The 23,265-nt window shown below is 40.6% G+C and overlaps 1 protein-coding gene and 1 long non-coding RNA gene across 2 annotated transcripts in view; one reads left to right on the forward strand and one right to left on the reverse strand.

Annotated features, from left to right (window-relative positions):
- The window catches only part of LOC102513310 (contactin-associated protein-like 2), a 1,230,151-nt gene that overhangs the window by 78,495 nt on the left and 1,128,391 nt on the right, over window positions 1-23,265 (forward strand). The window lies entirely within an intron of this gene.
- Window positions 343-21,997, reverse strand: LOC116664853. The gene is made up of 3 exons (XR_004321345.1): window positions 21,669-21,997; window positions 3,544-3,553; window positions 343-352 (listed from the first exon to the last, which is right to left on the reverse strand). It is a non-coding gene; the product is annotated as an uncharacterized LOC116664853 (long non-coding RNA).

Genomic DNA, 23,265 nt, shown 5'->3' on the forward strand with positions numbered 1-23,265 from the left:
ATTCCCCTGTAACTGTCTTTCTGTGCTGTCAGGACAGAGTGTTTCAGGATACTATTAATCAGGCTGAAGAAAGTAAAAATAGGTTTATGAAATAGTCTAGACCCAAAAGGGAGGGTAGACATTAACTTCTCGTCTGATATATTGGATACATTAATATACAATGCATCTTCAGTACCTGACCTTAAGTGTCAGAAATATAATGTAGCATTTCTCTTCTTATAAGCAGTACTTCAAAGAGGTGTTCCTTGTCAACAGTATTTTGTCCAGCAAGGTGAAGGTGACGAAATCCATTAAAACGTTAAATTATACAACTTCTTAAAAATAGAATTACTCATTCTCTATACGTGTGTTCCTTTAATGCTAGACCTCACCAATCAAACTTCCAGGCTTAAATTGATCACCAACAGGATGTTGTGGCCGCATCAATTTTATTTAAATATAGCTTTTAATTTCTTCCAGTATCACCGAGTCCATCTATAACCAAAATACAGATTTAGATTTTGCTTTCTTTATGCCATGTTTGCATAGATTTTTATTCATCTAGATTATGTAGCTTCTAAACTAACACCAGGCATTCACTGGTAATGATCTCAAGGTGAAGAGCCTGAGAACAAAGTTGGCCTTAAATATTCACCTAAAACCTGACCATATGATTGCTTTGTGAATTGACCGAGTCACATTAGCAATGTAACTCTCAAAATATCCGACCTTCCTGCCTCTTTTGAATGGAGGACATTAAGCAAGTTGTACTCCTCAGTCTGTTGTATGTGACCCCATGTGTTTATGTGTGTGATTGGGTATAAAGTTTTTACACCAACCTACAACTAGTAGTGTGGAATGTATCATGTTGTATAATAGGGAGAAACTAGGGCCTGAGATGAAAAAGCCATTCATTTAAATCCTGTCTAAAATCTTATTTAATCTCTTGGAGACTTGGCTTTTCTATATCAAACTGGGAATTAAAACGCATCCCATTCAGCGTGTCCTGGGTTTAAAAGAGCTTTATATCAGTAACATTTTTGGTTCATGGTAGGTTTCCATCGGTTTCAGCTGGCTTCCTTCTGTCACCGTTCTTTCATTTATTAATCATGCCAATGTGTCAGACAATAGAATTTTTTTAGTTTACAAAATGAGTTGTTTAACACATGATAGGAAAACATGTTTTTCATTCATTCATTCATTCCTGTAACAGGTATTATTTGAATCATGGTTATCAGCCAAAAACTATAAATAAAGAGATAGATACACAGTTACAGACAGATAAAATGAGATAGGTAGATATTTATAGATAGATAAAACAACTTGATCTTGGTTGTTTTGTTCAAAATAATAGATCAAGAGATAGTTTACAATAGTGATTAGAATAAAGGTTTGTGTTATATATTAAAAAAAATCTGAGATGGAACTTAAAACATGAGAACATGTAACTTGGGAGATGAGAAAGTATTTTTTAAACTTTAAGCAAAAATAAAGCCCAATGTCCCAGTACATTCCTTGCCAGACTGTTTTCTACCATAGAGATACCATGAAGAAATGAGTTTAAATAAAAATACAGACCCAAATATGTATTGCATTAGCTGGGAGCTAATTCACAATAGTTTGTCCTACTGATAAATAGGTGGTGATTTTCATGAATTTGGGACTGATATTTATTTTAATAAAAGTTAAATTTGGGTAGATGATAAAGCAAATAGTTATATGATCATCCTGATCGGGTACAGACTGAGAAGAAAAACACAGTTCCTTCAGGATAAATAAAATGAGGATTTACCAGTAGAAAAAAACAACTGGAAGAATGATTTGTTCTTCTATATGAAAGGAAAAAGGTTGGAGAAGAGCTTGTTAACCAGAAAAGATGTATATTAGTTGGAATGAATATTTGAATTTAATTGTCAACTGACTTATCAGAGTCCTTGGACAAACAGTGGTAAATGAAACCATCAAAACTATTCAGAATCAAGAAATAGACGTGATTATGTTCATCCTTAAAAATTACCTCAGTTTATAATAGTGTATTTATATTTATGTTTATTAGTTTAATGTTTGCATCCTTCATTTAAGGGTGGATCAGTGATTGCAAGAACATGTGTATATGGTACCACGGGGTATAGTAACCATAGTAACAGCATGGTGCTTGGCACATCGTGGATGCCAAGTAAGTAAGTGATGAATGTCCAATGAATGGTTACGTGAATGATAGAAAAAAAATCTGTTTTGATGTAAGAAAATTCAGTTAAGTTTCAAAATTCAGTAAGCAAATAAGAGGCTTTTTTTTTATTTCCTAAAATTTGCTCTTACTATAATTACTATTTGTCACTTTAACAGACTAACTTGGGGACAGAGGAAGGTGGGTGTACTAAAAAAAATCAGTAATAACCCCCCAAATTTTGCTAGCTGATGACTGAGCAACTCTTTCAAGTTATTAATAAAAACTGTTTGCGTAAAAAGTCATTTCCTGATTATACACTTCTCAAAATGTGAATCTTATGTTAAGTACCCAATATATAAATTTTCATTCTGTGAGAAAATACTATAAAACATAATAAACTGTCTACACTTCACTCTCTTCTCTTGAGAGAAATAAAAAGACTATTTATAGTTGAAGTTAGACTGATTAGTTAGCGTTGCTTGTTCCTGTGACTAATTAATGAGGAAATGGCATGTCCTTACTCTTTGATTTGTTACTGATTAATAAATCAATAAAGTATTACTGGAAGGGGAAAAAAAAAGAGCAGGAACACACTCACGTAATGAGATGATGGTTGCCCTTTTTCACTTTCTGAATACTCATGGTCTCAAAAAAAAAATCCACATCATAAGTGAAATTAGCTGGGACCATTGCCAGTTTTTCTGCAGGAGGACTAGAATTGATGGCTCATGAAGATTAAATTATTCATTCACCCCTGGAACAAGAAACTCCAGGACGGGGTTGGGACACAGCTATTATGGCTGAAACTTGTCACTGTCCTTGCTGCCGTGTTTCATTTCTTAATCAACAGGAATTTCAGTCTCAGGGTCGTTATTGTAGGTCAGTGCTTTAGAAGTGCCTGCGTCTAGCTTGCATGCTTGTGACACGTCTAAGGAAAACGCTGCTGAGGCGTTTAGTGGCACGCAGTCTAAGAGTTTCCAAAGACATCACAGAGTCGCGATAGAAGTCCCTTGTCACGTCCGCAGGCATCAGCCTCCTTCAGCCTGTTATGCCGTTTGGATGCATCAGCTCCAAAGTCGGGAATTAGCGGCTTCATAAAGGACCCGTGAAGCTTTGGTCCCTATGATGCTTCTTTCTTCCGAGGACATTATCACCATATAAATACCTGGAAAGAAGCCACACGAGGATAGTGCGGTGCTAGCCTGACAATAGCAATAGAAAAGCCTTCAGCTTTCCCTTGGTTCTGGACAAATCATAGTTGGAACTGGTTTGGGGGACACAAAAGCTGCCTCTCCTTCGAGGTCGTACACCTGAGCTGCCTCCTTACCTACAGGAGCCTCTGGGGTCGTATTGGGAGTCACCAGACACTTCCCTCAGCTTGGATTCCCGTTGACTTCCGCCCTCCTGAGTCATCCTGTTTCTGCTCAGCTGTAACTACCCCCTTCAAACCGAACTGGTCCCTTGCCTGAAAGGCGGCGTCTGGGCCGGGCTGAATGCTCTGTGTCCAGTCGGAATTTCAGTGTTTAAGGCTCGGAAGCACCAGACTCAATCGGCCCGATTTGGCAAAAGATCGGTTGCGTTTAGTTCCCTCTGGACCTTCGGTAAATGCTGAATCTTCCGACATCTGTTTAGTAAGCCAAATAGTTTATAGACTCTCTCTTTTTTCAATAAATTTATCAAAGTAGAATTGATGTGGAATAAACTGCACATGTTTAATGTGTCTAATTTGATGAGTGTGAGCATATGCATGAACCAGTGATACCATGAGGACAATCAGAGGACTAAACACACCCGTCACCTGCAGAAGTTTGCAGCGGTCTGACGCACTGCACACCGCCTGCGGTTGATAAAGTGTCGTGCACTTAAAATTTATTAAAAGAGCTCAGTTCGGTGCTCTTACCACCAAAACGAAAGCAAACCACAAAAACCACAAAAGGACACAAATTCGTAGAATCTTGGTAGTAGCTTCAAAAGTCATATGTTTCTAACCAGTCCCCCCCCCCCCCCCCCCCCCGTCTCACATTAGGAAATTGCCCCCCAGCGGTCCTGTGTTTCACGTAACTCACACTGTTAGTTGAAGACAAATTTTAGATCACCAGATCCTCTGATTTTCTGGCCTGTCTGTGGCCTACTTATTGAATATACTCGTCAATCTGAGTTATTTTTAAGAAAGAAACGATTTTTATATTAAACTATAAGATTCTTAACTAAAAAAAGATATTATTTTGCTTTTAAAAACTATTTTTTCCCAAATCCTGTTATAGTTCAAGCCGTGTCATGGCATGGTACATATCAAAGCACAGTAAATAAATCTGATACGGTTTTTGGTATCTGATTATAAAATCTGAAAAAAAAGGGAGAAGATAGAGACACATCATTGTTATTTTTTAATCATTCTGTGACAAGAAATTTTAGTATACTGTATTGATAAACTAAAATGTATCTAGAAATTTATGTCTTTAGATACCCTGCAGTTTAGCACAATTCTGGACATGGAAGTTCCTACTACATAACTATATATTCATAACCCTGAAGATTCTTCCCTCAACCGCAGTCCTGTACTTTAAAACATTTACTAATAATTAGTGCTATTAGCTGTGAAGAAATAATCTATAAATTCCAGAGTTTTTTTTCCTCTAATTTACAGTAGTTCTTTATATTTGACCCTCTAATTCTGAAATGGCCGAAGCAGCTGTTCAAGATTCTATTAGCATGTGGTCAGTACCTTTATATTGAGATAATATCACTTAAAAATTTGTGTCAGAATTAATACAAATCCATCAAGACTGTGGGCCCGGGCACAAAACTTTTCATAATTTATGGACCTAGTAAAGCAAACAAAACCCAAAACAAACGACAACAGAAAACCCTAATACAAACCTCATAAAGCAAAAATGAGAACATTAAAAATACAGCACTGAAAGGCCAACGTCACCTTGACAAAGGAAAAAAAAGCAAGAACCTACCAGTTTTTGACTGGTGATGGTCATTGATTTTACATCAAGGAAATGATTGATTTAGGAACTGATATTTGAAAGGTAGACAGTTTTTCAAGATTTCTACTTTAGCTTCAAAATAACACCTCCTTCACAATTGCCTGAGGACTGTTATTATCACCCCAGCGGAACTGTGTGTTTTCCCAGGTGTCTAAAATGAAAGCCAGCTTCATGCAGAGGAGCTGACTGCATCTTGTGGTGACGTCACAGAAAGCAGACGTTTGCCGCCTTTGTGGTGGAATCAGTGAACACATTTCCATGCCGCGTTGTTTGCTGGAAGTGAAGCCGTGGGTATCATCAGTCACATCCATTTCACTTGCCTGCGCCAATCAAGGTCTTTTTAATTGTTGCTGCGAAAGACTTGCACGGCCTTCCAGTCGCATGTGACCTAAACAGTAAGCTGTTTCCCTGGGTTGTTTTCCAGGAACTTGGAGTCAGAATTGCCTAGTTCAAGCTGAGCTGGTTAAGACTGGCTAGGACCACCTGCCATCCAGCTGGGCATGCAGGTGTCTGCTTGGTGACCTTTCGATGTCGGAGGGCCAAAAACTCCACCCTCGGGCAGTGCTCAGTGCCCCCATCTTTGAAGTGCAGGGGCCTGTAGCCTAGTTATGCCTGCTCAGAAGGACGATTACCACACTTTTACCAATCACCTTTCCCCACGTTCCCCAAGTTTGCCGTGTTCCCCAAACTCCCCAGGCCTCTGACCACCCCGCCTCTTTCTTCTTTCTCCCATGAATACCCTGAGCCCCTCGCCTTGGGGGAGGTGGATCTGCGACGTTCTCCAGTCTCCTGGCTTGGCTGCCTCGTGACTAAACCCTCTCTTTGCTGCACACCTGGGCATCTCAGCATTTTGGTTTGCTGTGCATCGGGCAAAAGGAGACTGGTTTGGTAACAGAAGGAGCCCTAGAATTGTTTACTGGTTAAAATTTCTCTTAGCAAGGCCTGCATCTAAACGAACACATGAAAACTTGTTTTGTTTTGCTTTTCTTTGCTCCCAAAGGAACATTCAGTTCCACTGGGTTTTCTTTCCTGTGTTCTGTGCTGCTATAGAACCAAAGTGTGGAGGGCCTGGTTTCACAGAAGAGTAGTTGATTCTTTCTGGATCATTTAGACTTCTCACCTTGGAACGAAATTCCATGGAGGGTACATGACTGTCCAGGGTTAGGCAAGTGATGTATGATCACGAAAAACAAAAAGGAAGCCTGTCTCCCATCAATGCTGTCACAGTACAACAGTGAACTTGGCCCCTTACCCTTAGTTAGCCTAATGTTCTCTGGTGAAATGTAGACTTCTGTCAGTCTTCCAATGGTCAGTGGGGATAATGGCTGCATTTTCCTGATAATGTTATTATGAGGATTATTTGCGATAGTTGAGATATAGGTGTAGACCTGTCACCAATGAGGGAGAACCGTGTACTCAGATTTTCCTGAAATGAGTTCGTCTCCCGTGCATACCCCGCCCTCTCTCCTGTAAATAGCCAGTGGGGAAGCCTACATGGAGTCCAGTCAACTGGTCTACCTGGGGTTAAATCATTTAGCCTTGAATACGTTCAGATCTCTCCCTTCTCCCTCCCCTCTCTGTGCCCACTTGCACAGAGGATCAGGGAAATGGGCATGTGACCTCATGCTGACCCTGATGAGTGGCTGGTCTGGTCCAGGGGTGGGCACCGGCTACCATCCACTGGGATGCTGTGGGTCTGGACTAGCCTCTGGTTCATCTGCAGTCATTAGCTACGGAAGCCTGGGGCTCTGGTAACCCTGGCTGACTTCCGAGTCCTAGCCAGTGCTTCTGGGAGGCGTGGCCGGCCTCCTCCTGGTGCCTGGGCTGCACCCTGATTCCCACATGCGTGGGGCATCATGTAGCTCTAGTCATGAGTTCATGCGGTTTCCGACTAAACAGCTTTTAGCTGGAGGCGGTCTCCCACCCCCTTAGCAGCCCTGTCCACAGGCTCCCCAGGTGGACTCAAATCCAGCTCCTGAGCGTGTCCTTCCCCATTCGTTCCTAAGGACAGAGGGGATTCTCAGCCTTTTCACCTTACACAGCGTCACGGGATGCTCAGTGGTGCCCGCTCTTGTAACCACAGTCACTGTCACTCCCTCTACTGTCCTGCAACTACTCCGGCGTTCGGGCTAGAGAGGGAGGGGAGCCTGTGAGGTTATTCTCTCCCAGGTACCTAAACACGAAATACAACAAGGAGCACCTTCTATTTTATTCCGTCTAATTCCCCACCTTTCTCTCCTGCACAGAGAACTACCACGATGCAGGTGTCTCACCACGAGATCTCCTTGTCTCTTGCTTCCTTTCCCAGAGACCCACGGGGTGGGAAGGGATGGAATTCCTATATCTTCTCTACCCTGGGCCATGACCTGAGCAGGCTGGCTTGGCGTTTGATATGTTAAGTCGAATTAAAGCAACTTAGAAAGTCATTTTCCACAGGTAAGGCCTGGCTTTCAAGACCTGGCTGTTGCCCTGAGCATCTGTGTTCCGGGCAGAATGGATTCTTTCCTCCCTGGGACAACGTGCTTCCTGACCGTCCCTTGAAGGCGAAAGCCTTGGAGGGGAAAATATTTGGGGGGGAAATAAAAATACTCCATTCTGCTAGTTCCTGCAAACCATCCTTGTATACTTTCGGGTAATATATCACTCAAGTCTCATAGAGCCTTATGAGCAAGACAGTCACCTCACTGTGGGTCTGGAGACACCGAGGTGTGGAGCGGGACAGTGACTCGCCCCAGATCACACCCCTTAGGACATTGCAGAGCAGCTGCTGACTTCAGATTCTGTAATTCCAGAGTACACATGTTCCCCCATCTAGCAGTGCTTTATTGGCAAGGCATGTTGAAATATCTGTGAAGAAAGTTGTAAAGTTTGGACGGTTCAAAACATGAACAGATTTGATCTGGAGCAGAGGAGGAGGAAGTGAGGATTGTGGATGTGAGAGCAGAACCTTCAGGCATCTTTAGCAGCACATGTCAGCCAGGCCAGGTCCAGAGATTTTTTCTTCTTTTTGCAAAACTCAACCTGGTGTCCAGGTTGCTTCATCCTTCACCCTGATGATTCAGGAATTGCAGTCACATTCTGCTTTTTCATTGGATTATTTCTGTCCATATATGCTGTGTTTAATGCTTTCATGATTTTATTCATTAAAACAAATCTTTAATATAGACAAGCTATTTGTTTGTTTATTTATTTATTAAAACCCAGTTTGAATTAATCAATTGATAATATAAGTAGATTTGGGATAAATTTCCCTTATTTGTAAATTCTCTTTATTTGAGGCACTGATACAGAAATTCTAGAGATTATATGTTTTCAATTGACTGTTGTATAGGATTTCTAATTTTTTCTGTCTGTAGCGACAAAACAAAATCATCCATAAGAATTCTTTACCCAAAGTTTTGTGCAACCCAAAGAATATTTCAGTGCCATATATAAATGTGCAACATTTGTTAAAAGAATATTTTAAATTGCTTTTTTCCTTTTTCAGTTCTATTAGACTGCACATACACATTATATTGTATGTAAATACATGTATACAATGTACTGCACTAAATGTGCAACTTTAAAATCACAGAGCTGTGCTAGCGAGACCATAACAGGTAACCTGCTTTGACACTTGAGGACTTTTCTGATTTTGAGCAGTCAGTGCACAAAGTCATCAATCTGGTTGAAAAATCGCCAAAGAGATTCCAGAACTGACCAGTGTATTTTGTCATAATATTATCAAGTTTGTGTGTGTGTGTGTGAGTTATTAAATTGTCTTATAACAATGTGAGAAAATGTCTGATTTCCCCACGCATGGAGTCATTGAATTTGAGTTTGACCTTGAATGATGAGAATATTTAAATGCAGGTGAAGAGGAGGTAGATAAAATGGTCATGAGGTTAGAACTTAGTAAGGTTAGGAAGTACAGACGCCCCCAACATGTTTCTCTAAGAACACGGATACTTCTAGAAATAGACACACTTCTCATCACGAAGAGCTCTTGGTTTCTCTCCAGCACGTTGTGCTTTCCCAGGGAATTAAAGTGGGTTGTTTGGTGATGTCTGCGAGTGTTTCCCTCTCACCGAGAGGAACCTGACAGACTCGTGGTGGGCAGGGCTGTCCTGTGTTCGAGAAGTGCTCTTCCTTGGCTCAGTGCCGGAAGGTTAAAGTCTTCTCCACAGTGTAGCCCCTGCGCCCCTGGCCAGCCGCTATAGAAGTGCCCTTGGAAAATGCTGAATTTTATCACGGAATGGGGAATGAGTGATTAATTTTTTAGCACACCTGCTTCTATAAATCTAAATTGCCATTCTCAGACTAATTTCATTTCAGCAGAGTTGTTTATGTGCATATAAAGATATCATTTTTTAAAAGTGAGCTTTTAATACATGTCCGACTCTGTTGGCAAATGGCAAAATTAAAAAGAAACTTTCTTTATAATTTTAAATTACGCTTTCATGGTAGCTGTAAATCTCAGTGCACTTTCCTGGGCATAAGCCTTGGCTATTGATCAACATTTTCATCCTCTGCAGCGAAGTTAAATATGATGGACGTGTTAGTTTTGAAAACTACATAGATGAAGTTGTAAAACCTACTTTACTTAACCCAGTGACACTAGTCTTTTCCTTTGTCTACAGAAGGACACTTGAAATCAATCAACTGTCAGGTTACTTTTTGACAGTTGATCAGAATATGTGACATCCTTGCATGATGAGCAGTTCATTAATTAATTTATTCAAACATTAATGCTGAAAATTAATATGACTAAGAGGACTGTTCTGGCTTGTGGAATATTTCTCACGATAAAGTAATGAGTTGAATTACTTTATAATCCAGTGACGCCAGATTCAAATATTCTGGTTTCCGAGGCATGTTCTCTAATTGACAGATGACTATTAGCACTAAGGTTGAAGATAATCTTTGCATCTTCCTCGGTAGAAAGAACCTAATCCCGCCTGTCAGCCGCTGCCTGAATCGCCTAATTGGCCAATGTGATGCCCCCATTTCTGGCCCCCGGGGTTCGGAGGATTTCGTTGGCGAGGCTGCGGTGTACAGTCCTCTAGCTAACACTCTGTCCGCTGTCAGCTTTCAGGCAGGTGTCACTTTTCATTTAAATGTACATTGACGTTTTAGGTCTCAGTTTCCTCATCAGACAAGTTGGTGTAACAGTAGTGGGTGGGAGGAAGATATATTATGTAACCGACAAAGGTTACACTTCCGGGCTCCATTTGCAAGGGCCCACACATAGTCATCCTCACAGTCTTTAAAAACCAGCTCCCACAACCCAGATCTTCTGTGCCAACTTCAGAAGGACGCTGTGTTATGCTGCACACCAGGAACTGACATGCTGTAACTAACTATACTTCAATAAAACGTTTAAAAAAAAGAAAAGAAGGATGCTGTAAAGGTTAAATGAGATCCTACAAGATTCTTGGTCCAATTGCGCTCAGTATGTGTGTAAATATAAATAATATAAAATGTATACGTAATGTGAACATAATCATCACAACATTTTTTAAGCGTAAGGTTCTATGCAGTTTACCAGGCAAAATACTCTTTATTCGGTGACTCTCACTGCACTTACCTCCCAGCATTGTTTGCTTACATACCTGACTCTGTTATTTCCAGAAGAGAAAAATCTGTGTTCATCTTATTTGCTGTCCAGCCCTCGCCACTAGCATGGTGCCTGGCACACGAGGACACACTATAAATATTTATGGCTTTATGCATATCAAAGATGACTTAGCACTTCAGAATAATATTCAGATTGTGAAATAAAACACACGAAGCACCAGCATTGTCACGTTAAAGGCACTATTGTCCCTTAGTTGTGCATTTGTCATCAAATCTCTTGGCTTTTTAAAAAAGTCTCCTTCAATCTGTAATAATTTATCAAAAAAGGATTTTAATTTCTTGAGACTTTCATAAAGTTCATGGGCATTCCTTCAAGAAACAGGCTACAGTGCATGGCCCCAGTAACCCCAGAAAAGCAGTGTTAACATAGGTCACATAATCAAGTGTTTGTATGAGTGATTATTTGCTTGTGACTGACTTATCTGCTTAAGTCAAATGCATTTTAGTGACGATATTGGATAACCCCACGTGGTGGCATCTGCTGCTCTTCTCCGCTCCCCGTTGTCACCCCTTTCGTCCAGACTCAAGAACATTCAGTGTCAGGTTACAGAAAATCTGCTCCGTTTGATAATGTCAACCCATCACATTTCAGTGAAGCAACCATCAAATCAAATGATGTATGTGACAGCGACATAAATACAACCTGCACAGAGAGCAGATTTCTAGCCGTAAGTACAGAGAATCTCCTGGTTTGTAAACTTGAGCTATATTCTTAAATTTCACCAGTAAGGGAAAATTGAAGTAAAATGAATACAGTTGTCAACTTACTTTGAAACACGTCCACAAAATGTTTTTTAGATTAAAAAATGCCTTCTCCTTAATGTTAGCTGTCTTGATTGTGGTAGTGGCTTCATGGGTGTACACATCTATCAGAATTCATCGAAGTACACATCTGAAATGTGTCTAGTTTACTGTACAGGAATCATATCACAATAAAGGTGTTAAAAATGCCCTCTCCTTGAAATTATTATGTTAATGAAAAAAAAATCATGCTATTAAATGTAAACATTTCCTATGAGAAGAGCATATTGAGCTGGAGACACAGCACACTCTCTTATGAGTTCCCAAAATAAAATTAACCCACCTGTGCTCTCAGGGTTAGTTCAAGGTAATTCTAAACCACCGTAAGCTGAAAATCATTACCCAATTGAACCGCATCACTAGATAAGTGATTCTGACCAAGCTGCAACTTGATGGAATCGATCAGGATGAATGTCATTCCAAGAAAGAGGTTTCTTCTTGTGACAATGAAAAATATTTATATCCATTTGGAAGAAACTTTGTAAAATTTGTTACAGTTCCCAGTATGGAATGAGTTACTTAATTCGGTACTTTTCTAATAATCTTGTTAAGTATCTGGGGTAATGCTTTCTTTGCAGAAGGCCCTTGATAAATGTTTGTTGAACTGAATTGAGTTCAGACAAGGAAGACCAGAAGAGTTCGTGAGAGGGTGGGTCTCACATTCTTGCCCTGTTCTCTGCCTTCAGCCCGTATCACATTTTAGAAAGCATCTTTGGCTTTCTTATTTGAGCGAGTGACTCTCTTAGTCTGGGTTCTGCCAGAAGCAGATCCTTCAGGAGAGTCAAGCAGGGGTGTGGGGAAGTGAGCCTGGGGAAGGGAGACCAGTTGGTGGGAGCTGCCTTATCAAAGCAGCATCTACCCGAGGCACGGGAGGAGCTCAGGGCCAGTGTGGACCTGGTCCCTCAGCGCTCTCCCCACTGGAGGGCAGTGCTGTCGGGGCATCCAGACGTCAGCTCACATCTGTCTTTGGATGTTTGTGATGAAGGCTGCTCCTCAGAGAGTTAATTCCCTGCCTGGCTCGTCCAGGCTGCCATGTAAGTAGAAAAGCAACCTTCAGTGACAAGGGAAGGGGTCAAGGGGACTCTAGAGATTTGCAAATATTAGCTATGTATAAAATAGATGAACAAACAGATTTCTTCTGTGCAGCACAGAGAACTATATTCAGTATCTTGTAGTAACCGATAATGAAAAAGAATAGGAAAAGGAATCTCTGTGTGTATATGTGTGACTGAAACATGATGCTGTGCACCAGAAATCGACCCATTGTAACCGACTATACTTCAATTTAAAAAAGAAGAGAAGGGCGCCCAGGAGAAGAAGCACAGGTGATGGCTGGCTCCCCGCAGTCAGGCCGCGGGGGCGGAGATGGTGAAGTTAAGAGAGTGGGGAACCACAGTGCCTGCTGCCCTGACATCCGTTACTGGCCGTTCTTCCAGAATATTTTTAAAAAAATATATAAACTATTAAAGTACTTTTTTGAAGGGATGACTAGAGAGGGTTTTTTAAAAAAAATGTTTTTATTTTATGGCAGAACCATTTTTGATGCTGCAGTTCAATAGTTGCTCCAGAAACCTTCCGCAGAACACCCTGCTGCTTTTCCTCTGAACACCCTGGAGCCCGTGTTTCAGAAGCAGCTCAGATCAGTGTGGCTCGGCTGTCTCTCCCCCAGGGCCAGTCCCTGTCTGACGTCACAGCCAAGGCAGACTCTGACCCAGGAGGTCCAGGGCCCTTCTGCCCCCTGCTCCCCACCCAGATTCCAGCTTCTTGACCCCCTGAAAATCTGTTTTCCTTTTGCTCAAACAAACCAAAGACTCGCCTCCCACTCTGGAGTAAACACATGAAATGCTAAGGTACCTGATGACTGTCATCCCGTAAAATAGTGGTCCTATTAAGTGGCATTATGTAAAACTGGAATTTGCACTATAGAGTTGTTTTATAGGGGGTTGGTTTATATCATCAACTATTTCATTGAAAATCTGAGCTGTGAGGCGTCGTCCATAAAACCCGCAGAATAAAATTTGGTGAAGTTCTGTTGGGAAGTTCTTTTAAGGCTCATAAAACTGGGTTATGTGCTTTGACAGTTTGGATATTGCTCAAACATTTTATCAAAAGAACCTGAATCTACATCAGCAGCTACATTATAATTTGATTTTTAGGGACTTTCATGGTGAACTTTCCTTCCATGCTCTTGGTCTTTTATTTGAAGGCATGAGAAAACTTGACCTGTTTTTCTCTTTACATTGACCTGTGGAAGGATCTAGAGGAACCTTCTACTGCTATGGATAGGAGAGAGTGTCAGGGAAGAATTGTAGAAGAAGAACCTTGAAAATTTTGCAATTAAGTCAAAATAAAGGCTAATATTTGCTGAATGTATGTACTGTTCCAAGCATCACATTGACTTAAAGACTCCATTGTTGACATTCATTGCCTCGTTTATTCTTCATGACAATCTTGTGAAATCATTACTATTATTATCCTTACTTACTGAGAGAAAACTGAGGCTTGGGGAAGTTGAATGACTCCTTAAGTTGAGTTGGAAATCAAAGCTCCTCTATGATAAATGATTCTTTTCATCATTTCACTCTGCTGTTTCATGAAATAACATGTGTCCAGTGTGAAAATATATATACATATGCAAAATTAAGCCATGGTGGAGAGTATCAGAGTAGTGGTTACGTTTGGGTGGGGGATGGAGATTGACTGGGAAGGGGCGTGGGGAGACTTTCTGGGGGGTTGAAATGTTATATCTTAATAGGCATGTGGTTGGGTCGATTATCTGGGTATCTGCATTTGTTAAAGTGCATTCAATGGTGACGCCGAAGATCGATGCATTGAAATGAGGACAAATGATGCAGGCGCACCTTCTCCAGGTGTACTGCTCTCCTGCCTTCCCTTCCTAGCCCTGTCATCTGAGTGGAAGCAGCTTGACGACCCCCTCATCGTACCTCTCGGCCCACAGGACAGATCAAGGGTTGTGCGTGTGATTGAGTCCAGCCGGTCAGAATCTTTCCCAAGGACTTTCACAACTCGGGCAAGGAGGTTTTAAAAAAATTATGTATTTTTTCCTATAGTGACAATTTTGTAATCGTCGTGAATCCTCTTGCTGACAGTCAAGTCCTTCACTATGTGGAGCAGGTGGTCTGGCACCTGAAATGTGGCTAATGCATCTGAAGAACTGAACAAGTCAAATTCCATTTCATTTTAATTTGTTTAAATTTCAGTAGCTGTGTGTGGCTAGTGGCTAATGCATTAGATGACCCAGGTGGAGGAGAATGAGTCTAAGAAATGAGTAATGGGGAGAGAGATCCCTGATGGAACTGGAGTGCTTTTAAGGGTGGCCCCACCTGCCCGCCCCGGTGACTTGGAGATGTAAGCTGATGAATTACGCATGCTTCCATCACTGTAAACACTGCTTCTCCAGATGCTACCGTTTGAAACAACTTTGAATAAAGTAAACTACCCCCTTCTCCCACTCTTTAAAAGTATGTGGGTGGGGGTGATACTTCTCTGTAATTAAGCTTTCATGCCTCGAAAAAACAAATAATTACTAAATAAAGGTACAGTGCTAATTGTTGCAAACCTTTCCATCGTTACAAGAATGGAAGATGGAGTAGAGACCACATTGGCACCTTCAGGGGGAAGGAAGGAGGCTTTACAACTTGTTCTAGGATTGGCTGTATTAACTTTCAGAAGTCTCAGGTCAATGCATGACGTCTGGGGTCATAACTTTGCATAATTAATGACGTGACTTTCTTTTTTTTTTTTTGCACTCCTGCATCACTTCAAGGAGCTTTCCAAAGAGTCTTTTAGCATATCGTGACCAATACTCACAGTTAATGACAAAATACTTTCTAATCATGCACCTTTGAATTCTGGCTGATTGCATCAGTCTTGGAGACCGATTTATAGTTTTTATGAAAGAAGTTATAGTGATAAGAGCCATGCCCTCTAAAGATTATGGATCATAGAGTTTTAGAAATGGAAGGAGCCTTAGGGAGCATCTAGTCCAGCCTCCTCATTTTACAGATGAAGAGACAAAAGCTCAAGAGAGGCAAAGGGATTTGCTCAAGGTCACAACCCCTAATTAGTGGCCACGCTGAGTCTAGTTCCCAGGTCTCCTAATCCCCAAAGAGCCCTCTCAGGGAGCCAAAACCAATACATCTTGCTGTTCTGACTTCAGCCTCCTTGAGTGATATCTTAATTGTCATTTATACTTTATGATTCTGTAAGAACTGACAGCTTTGTCAAGACAAAATTTCATATAATCATTTTTTGTGATTCTGACATCAAACAACATGTGTATAAGATGTTTATCCTTGATAAAAATCTTAAAAGATTAAGGATGAGATCTCAAAATGTACTAGCTTCTAAAGCCATGCCATGTAGATAAGTCTGACATCAATTATACAAGCTTATCTTGAAATAATTTATATTTACCACCTACCTCATCATTTAAAGTGTAATCATTGCAGGAAAGACACAAGCTTGAAATTGGATAGAGCAGATTCAAGTCTCAGCCACTTCCCTAAATTCTCCCGGCTTAGTTTGCCCTTGAAATAAAGGGATTTAAAAAGGTACCGAATATACAAAGCATCAAATACAGTGTTTAGCACACAGAGTCCATAAATATTTAGTAAAATTTGACACATTGTTTTCTACGCTGGTTAAGATGTTTTCATACTTGAATCAATATTGCCATTAACATGCGATTAGGATAGCACATCTTATTTAAATACAAAAAATATTCTTCTATTAATAAGACGAATGCTTACTGAGTGCCTGGTATATTTCAGGAACTGTTTTGGGCTGGAAGTACATTTATGAACAGAGGAGAAAAAAATTGATCTGCTGATGGAGCTTGTAGACTAGCTGAGAGTCAATGGAGTGAGGGAAGCAATTAAAACTAAATACAAATACATTCTGTGTGCCTATATAAATATACAGAGCAGATAATTAGTATTAAAAATGCACTTGGACAGTTATTACTTAACTAATATGTAAAGTTTTTTTTTTTTTCATACGAGTTAAAGCTCTAACAAACACTGACAAAAATACACTGCTTTGCCCTGATTCTGATTTACCTTTGGAACAACCAATTTGAAAAAAAAAAATTGATTTAAAGTATTATATATTAGGTAAGGAATAAAAACTGTATATATGTTACTATTAGGAAAACAAAATAGACAGTTCAGAGGTTTCTAATGTTATCTTTCTGTTTTACTTGAATATAGTACATATGACATCGTGCAAAATGACAGCTTATTCATAGTTAGGGCATTTATCTCCATTCATTAGAAGGTCGTGTTAAATTCAAAAGATACCAACTACTATATATAAAATAGGTAAACAGCAGGGTCCTACTGTATAGCGCAGGGAACAATATTCAATATCCTGTAATAACCTATAATGAAAAAAATATGAAAAGGAATATATGTGTGTATAACTACGTCAGCATGCTGTACACCAGAAACTAACACAACACCGTAAACCAAAGATACTTCAATTAGAAAAAAAAAAGACAGAAGCTGATTTAGTGGTAGATCAATACACAAGTTGTGATACTTCTCAAGTTTTCAGATTCATGTACCAAAATACGCTCTTTTTTTGTGCTTGAACTTTAGTCATTGTTTTGTTTTTACCTGAGTCATTACTTTAAGGATGACTTAGACAGTTTAAAAAAAAAATCTTAGCTGTGAGCGTCTTGAGGGTACTTCATCAAGACTCGGGAGTTTGGGGAGCTTTGGGAGTTTGGGGAGCGGTGGCTTTGCCTTACCGCAGACCCACAGGAGATGCAATTGGGAAGCGAACAGAACAGAGATGCAGTTTTGCTTCATTGTCTTCTCACTGCCTTCCTCCTGGCCCTTCAGCATTTTATTTAGGACAGTAGAGAGTTTTGGCCCAGAGAGAGAACGGCAGACATTGGGCTGTAGCCTCTGCCCAGACTTGGATTAAGCCTTGTTATTTCTATAGATAAAAATCTGTATAGGTTTATAAATGTGTATATATTCTATATATTCTGTATTATAATATAGAATAACATAGTATAGAATATATTCTATATTACAGAATAGTACACAATTCTTAATATATAGAATTCTAATACAGAATATATTCTATAAAGATTTATATAGATTTATATATAGATTTATATAGATTATAGATCACGTCTTTGCATCTCACTGGGAAGTGTTTGTCCAGGGTCTCTGTTAGATGGAATATTGCTGCTTGCCTTGCTTGTCCCACAGATGGGATAAGCTTGGCTCTGAAGCACCAGCTAATTGGTATGAGAATAAGCCTCCCTGAGCAGAATCACTCCGTCTGCACAGGAGCTCCAGGTCTTCCCCCACCATCGTGAACAACTCCCAGAGCCTCACGATGTCATCCCTTGTATATCCTCCCTCGTAGGGCTCACACACGGGGCAATGCCGGAAACAGTTCACACTGAGCCCAGAGGGACATGACCGTCACCGGGTTACAAGTCCTCGCCTTGCCCCTCCAGTGTGGTGCAGACTAGAAATATCGATGACCTTTCAGACCTGGAATCTGAAGCTTTCGACCCGAGGGTTAACTTTCAGTATTGCTTGTCTCAGTGTTTACCACCAATCAGTAAAGGATCCTGTCTCTCCCAGGTAAAACACGAGGGATGCTGTCGAATCAAGCGGGCTGTTCATTGACAGTCCTCTCTGTAGCAGTAAACTGAGGGACTGAACTAAACTCAGCAGAAGTTAATATTGTCAGAGCACATTAAACATAAAATTCATTTTAGAATAGCAAATTCCACTAAAATTCTGGAAACTTAATGTCTATCCAGGACAATATTATTTCTTGATGTCTGGAAGAAAACCTGCATTTTGCTAGTTGGACAAATTTGTTCTTTAGTTGAGTCAAAGAATTTGGGAATGGAGTTCTCACTGCATTTGAGGAAAGGGCAGTGACCCTCTGTAGTTTGCAACTCTGCAGTGCCAAGCATGGAACCAGGCACATCATTTGTGCCTCAAGTGTTTATAGACGGGAGGAAGGAAGAAAAGAGGGTGGGAGGAAGGAGGGAGGGAAGAAAGGAAGGAAGGACGGAAAGGAGGGAGGAAGGAAGGAGGAGGGAGGAAAGAAGGAAAGGAAGGACGGGAAGGAAGGAAGGACGGAAAGGAGGGAGGGAGGGAGGAAGGAAGGGAGAAGGTTTATTACAACATGTTGAGAGACAGGTAGAAGCTGGATTTAGGATGTCCGACCTTTGATTTCTACTTAGAATACCCGTCTTCTTTGTTCATGCCTAAGTGATCTAGCACCGATAATACCAAGTCATTCGTGCTACCAAGAAATGTCCGAGCTGCCGCTGGTGCAGACAGCTCCTGGGCTACAGCGGGAGGTGGAACACCCCTGCCCTTTAGATATCCACAGTCCGGTTAGCAGGCACCGTGCTCTCCTGACTTCTCTGAACTGCTTTCAGAACTGCAATAAAGCACCGTAGTCAAATGAGGGAAGGGGTCTGGAAAACGGTATCAGGAGAAGCAACCTTGGAGAAGAACTGCTTGAGCCAAATTTTAAATATTTAACAGAAATCGGACGGACAGATAATCTAGCAGGATGGCGTTCTGGGAGGAGGGGAGGGCAAGGGAAAGTAAGCAGGACAGGTAAGATCCGACACCAGGCAGCCTGGTGGGGGGGTTATATCCTGTGCTAAGGTGTTTGGTCATAATGTGACGGACAGCTATGGGTTCTGACTTAGTTTTCAGGGGTTCATTTAGAAGGAGGAGGTCAGAGGACTGGAGCGGTAGCCTCCTTCCCTGAGAAGAGATGCAGTGACTCAGGATAGCCCCAGATGGCCACGGAAGAGGCCATTTACGAGGCTGAGTGTCAGCACCGGGCCACTAACTTCAGTGGGAGGGGAGGTGGGAGGGGTCAGCATATTCCTGTTGCTCACGTGGGCGCATCAGTGAGAATGAGGGGGCTTTCTGACGAAGACAATAAACTCATTTCGGGGTGTGCCGAGTTTGATTTTCTTACTCAACAGGGCTCAGATACACATGAGTAAGTAACTTGGACAGTTTTAACTGGAGGCCAACCTGGGAGTCCTCAAGAATATCTTCTTCTTAACAGGCATAAGTGGAAATACAAGACACATACAACCGCAAGGAATTCAAATTTTTCACTTCCATTTCAGTTACAGTGTGTCTATGAAGGATATGCAAAGAAAGAAAATAAAGTGAGCATTGCAGTATTTTTATTAATAGAAAATAAACACCTGGCTCTTATCCTAAAGAGGTTACTCCCAAATGGAAAGAAACAGTTGTGAAGCATATTAAGTCCATATAAGCTTTAAATTCCAAGACAGATTTGCATAATTTAGCATACCTGGTTCGTAATGATGGCAGTGAAGCCCCTCTGCATGGGCTAACAGCATTTAAAAAGTGTTTTCGTTCTGTTAGCATCAGTAGCAGGAAAATGATGTACTTTGGCTAAAACTGTCCTTTGGAAAATCCAGCTTAGGGCCAGTAGAATGTTATTCATGATTTTATTTGGGGTTCTTGCTTTCTGTTTCTCAGAAGGTTTATGTAACCAGAAGCTTTCACCTGATTGGAAATGCAGATTCCTGTCAGTACACGCATTACTTTGATTATGGCAAAGTCAGACCTCAGGAACGTTTCGTCCGTCTCTCTTTGCTGCACCGCATGAAACTAGGACAGACCACGTTCCAATCAGGAAGTGAACGGAGTTTTGTGTCGGGGGAGAGTGGGAATATCCAAGTGTTGCTTACTATTCGTCTAAGATGTTGTAACTAACAGTTTTATTTTAACACAGTGAAGATACCGGATATTATTCCAAGCCCTGATTTTGTTGTGTTGCAACAAGTAACTATTTATTTATTTATTTATTGAAGTATGGTCAGTTACAGTGTGTCAGTTTCTGGTGTGCAGCACAATGTCCCCGTCATGTATATACATACACATGTTCATTTTCATATTCTTTTTCATTATAGGTTACTACAAGATATTGAATATAGTTCCCTGTGCTGTACAGAAGAAATTTGATTTTTTATCCATTTTATATATAGTAGTTAATATTAGCAATTCTTGAACTCCCAGTTTATCCCAAGCAACATGTTTGTTTCTTTGTTTCTCTTTAAGAATTGGATAACCCACGTGTCTTTTATTTGGGTCTCTATAGTGTTTCTTCATCAAGCAAAACAATTTACCAAGTCTGACTTCAGATTGGCTAGGACTGTATAAAACTGCATAAATCTGCCCTTGCAGGGATAAAAACACTTTGTGTTAGTGATTGATCACTCAATTAAATTCTGCATGGAAAGGAGAAACTAAGGGAATCCATTAGTGTTTTGTTTTGTTTTGTTTTTTTACCAAAAATGAAGTATAAAAGTATCAGATTGTATGGAGGAAAATTAAAACGATAGCTTTTAGAAAGGCACTTTGAAACCTGAAAAAACACTTCGATGTCTAGTAACACTATTCAAAAAATACAGAATGCTTTTCAGCAGTCAACAACCATGAAATAAACTCAACAAACAGATAAAAATACAACTCAAGATACCCATGAGTAATAGTTTTTCCAGGCAAATTCAACCCGTAAACCACATCAACTAATGACATAAAAAGATAATCTAGGTTTTATTTAGAAGATACATAGAGAAAAATATGCAAAACCATATAGTATCCAGGAAGAATGAAGAAACTAATTTTTTTAGTGTGTATAAATTATTTTCAAATGATTTCACTATATATAAATTCTTCGAGGGGGCAAATGTCCTGTCACATGACCGTGATTGCAGGGGACAGTCAGCTGAGTTCCAGGTTATAAACCAGATTTCCAGTGGGAGTCTGAGGACATGTAGATAAAGAAGACAATATTCACCTTGGAAAACTGAGGAAACTGCATATCTAAGTCAACATAACAAACTATGGAAAAACTCCTGTGTTGCTATGTGCCGGGTGGATGCTGGGCGTGGGCAGAACACAGGCATGGCTCAGGCTTTGATGCGGTGGCAGACTGGTGGGATGTATGCTACTTGACCTGTTGTTATGCTAGCCTGCCCCCAGCCTCATCACAGTATGAGAACTGTGCAGTAGTGGATGGCTCAGCCGCCTGAAATCCACACTAACCTTCTAATCTAATCTGCCATGCAACCGTTAGACTGATGTTTTTCAAGCATAATTTCATATAATCTCTTGCTGCTTAAAATCCTGCTCATGTATTTCTTGCTAACCTGAATATTGGTCTTCTTTATTTGACTTCTCTGACTCCCTAGCTCTTTATAATCCAGTCCCATCCTTTCTAGGAAAGCTGAATTTCTATTAGTTCCTGAATCTCTCCCATCATCTCAGAGATCAGCTTTAATCCCATTTTCCTAAATCTTCTTGACCTGAACCAGAAAAGGTCTAGCTAGTTCCACTCTCCCATGTGGTGGTCACTCAACCTCACAGCACCCAGATTCTGCCTCTGTCTATTGGGGTTACTAACTTTATATGATACATAATTTCCTTCTGCTTCTACTGGGCTGAGGAGTGAAGCAAAGTAATTGGGGAAGGTACCTTTTGAGAAATCTTGGTGTGCTGGGTAATTCATACCCTAGGGTAAAATCAGAGGGTGAGGCCTGACAGTTAACAGGGTGACCTCATCACGTTTGTGAAATTTGAGGAATCATCACCCTGGAAACAGGGTAAATGGTAGGTTGAGATTTGAGGGTAAACTTGACTGACACAAAGATGCACATTAGGACATGATTAGCAGTCATCTAGGTGAGAAAATGGGAGGGACAGTTTTGTCTGAGATACAGTAAAATGGCCGTGGAATTGTGAATGGCTCTTCCGTTGTCTTTTTCTTTTGTATTTTCCAAGTCTTCAACAAGAAGTACACAATCTTTTATTATTTTAAGAAATGCAACTTTGAAACCAAAAAGAAAAAAAAAAAACAGTTATACCCTTTGATCTCAGATTTCTCTTACTAGTTATCTATACTAGATGGATGAAAACTGCAGTCAACAAAACTATGTATAAAGTATGAACCCAGGTCTGTAAAATATGCTTAAGCACACATAGCAGACAGAGAGACAGATGGGAAGGGGGAGGCAGAGGAGACGAGAGGACAGAAACCAGCTGGAGGGAGTTATCCAAAAATGTTGTATTGGTTGATTCCAGTCATTGACATCCTAAGTGATTCGTATCGTCTTCCTTAAACATCTATAATTTAGAAAATTAACTTGTATTTCTTTTTAAATAAGGAGAAAATTGAGTTTACTTGAAGATCCCGTCCAGGAATCTCTGTCATTAAAAATAACCAGAAGTGGGCAGAGAACCGATGTTAGAGATATCAAAAGGTCCATATTTGATTGTTGGGTGAGCAGGAATCATATAGAGAGGAAGGAGCTTCCAGGATAACGGTTATGTTTTTGGCTGAATGGCTGGCACGGCTTTTGTTGATGAAATCAGCGATGGGGAGAAGGATCAGGGTGAGTGACAGGCGAGAATCCTGGAAAGGGAGGTTGTCTGGGGAGCCGTGGGTCTCAGAAAAGAGGAGTGTTTTATGCCTGACATAGTGTAGAAGTGCCTGCATATGATGACGAGAAAAATAAAATGGACTTTGGTTTTTTTTATAGTTACTTATTCATTTTTTTTACATTTCCTACCAATGGGGTACCCCATCATTGTCTGCATCAGGGGCGGCGAGGGGTGGGGCTGTTCCCGCACCTTCTTC

Source organism: Camelus ferus, chromosome 7 (genome assembly GCF_009834535.1).
Source record: "Camelus ferus isolate YT-003-E chromosome 7, BCGSAC_Cfer_1.0, whole genome shotgun sequence".
NCBI lineage: Eukaryota > Metazoa > Chordata > Mammalia > Artiodactyla > Camelidae > Camelus > Camelus ferus.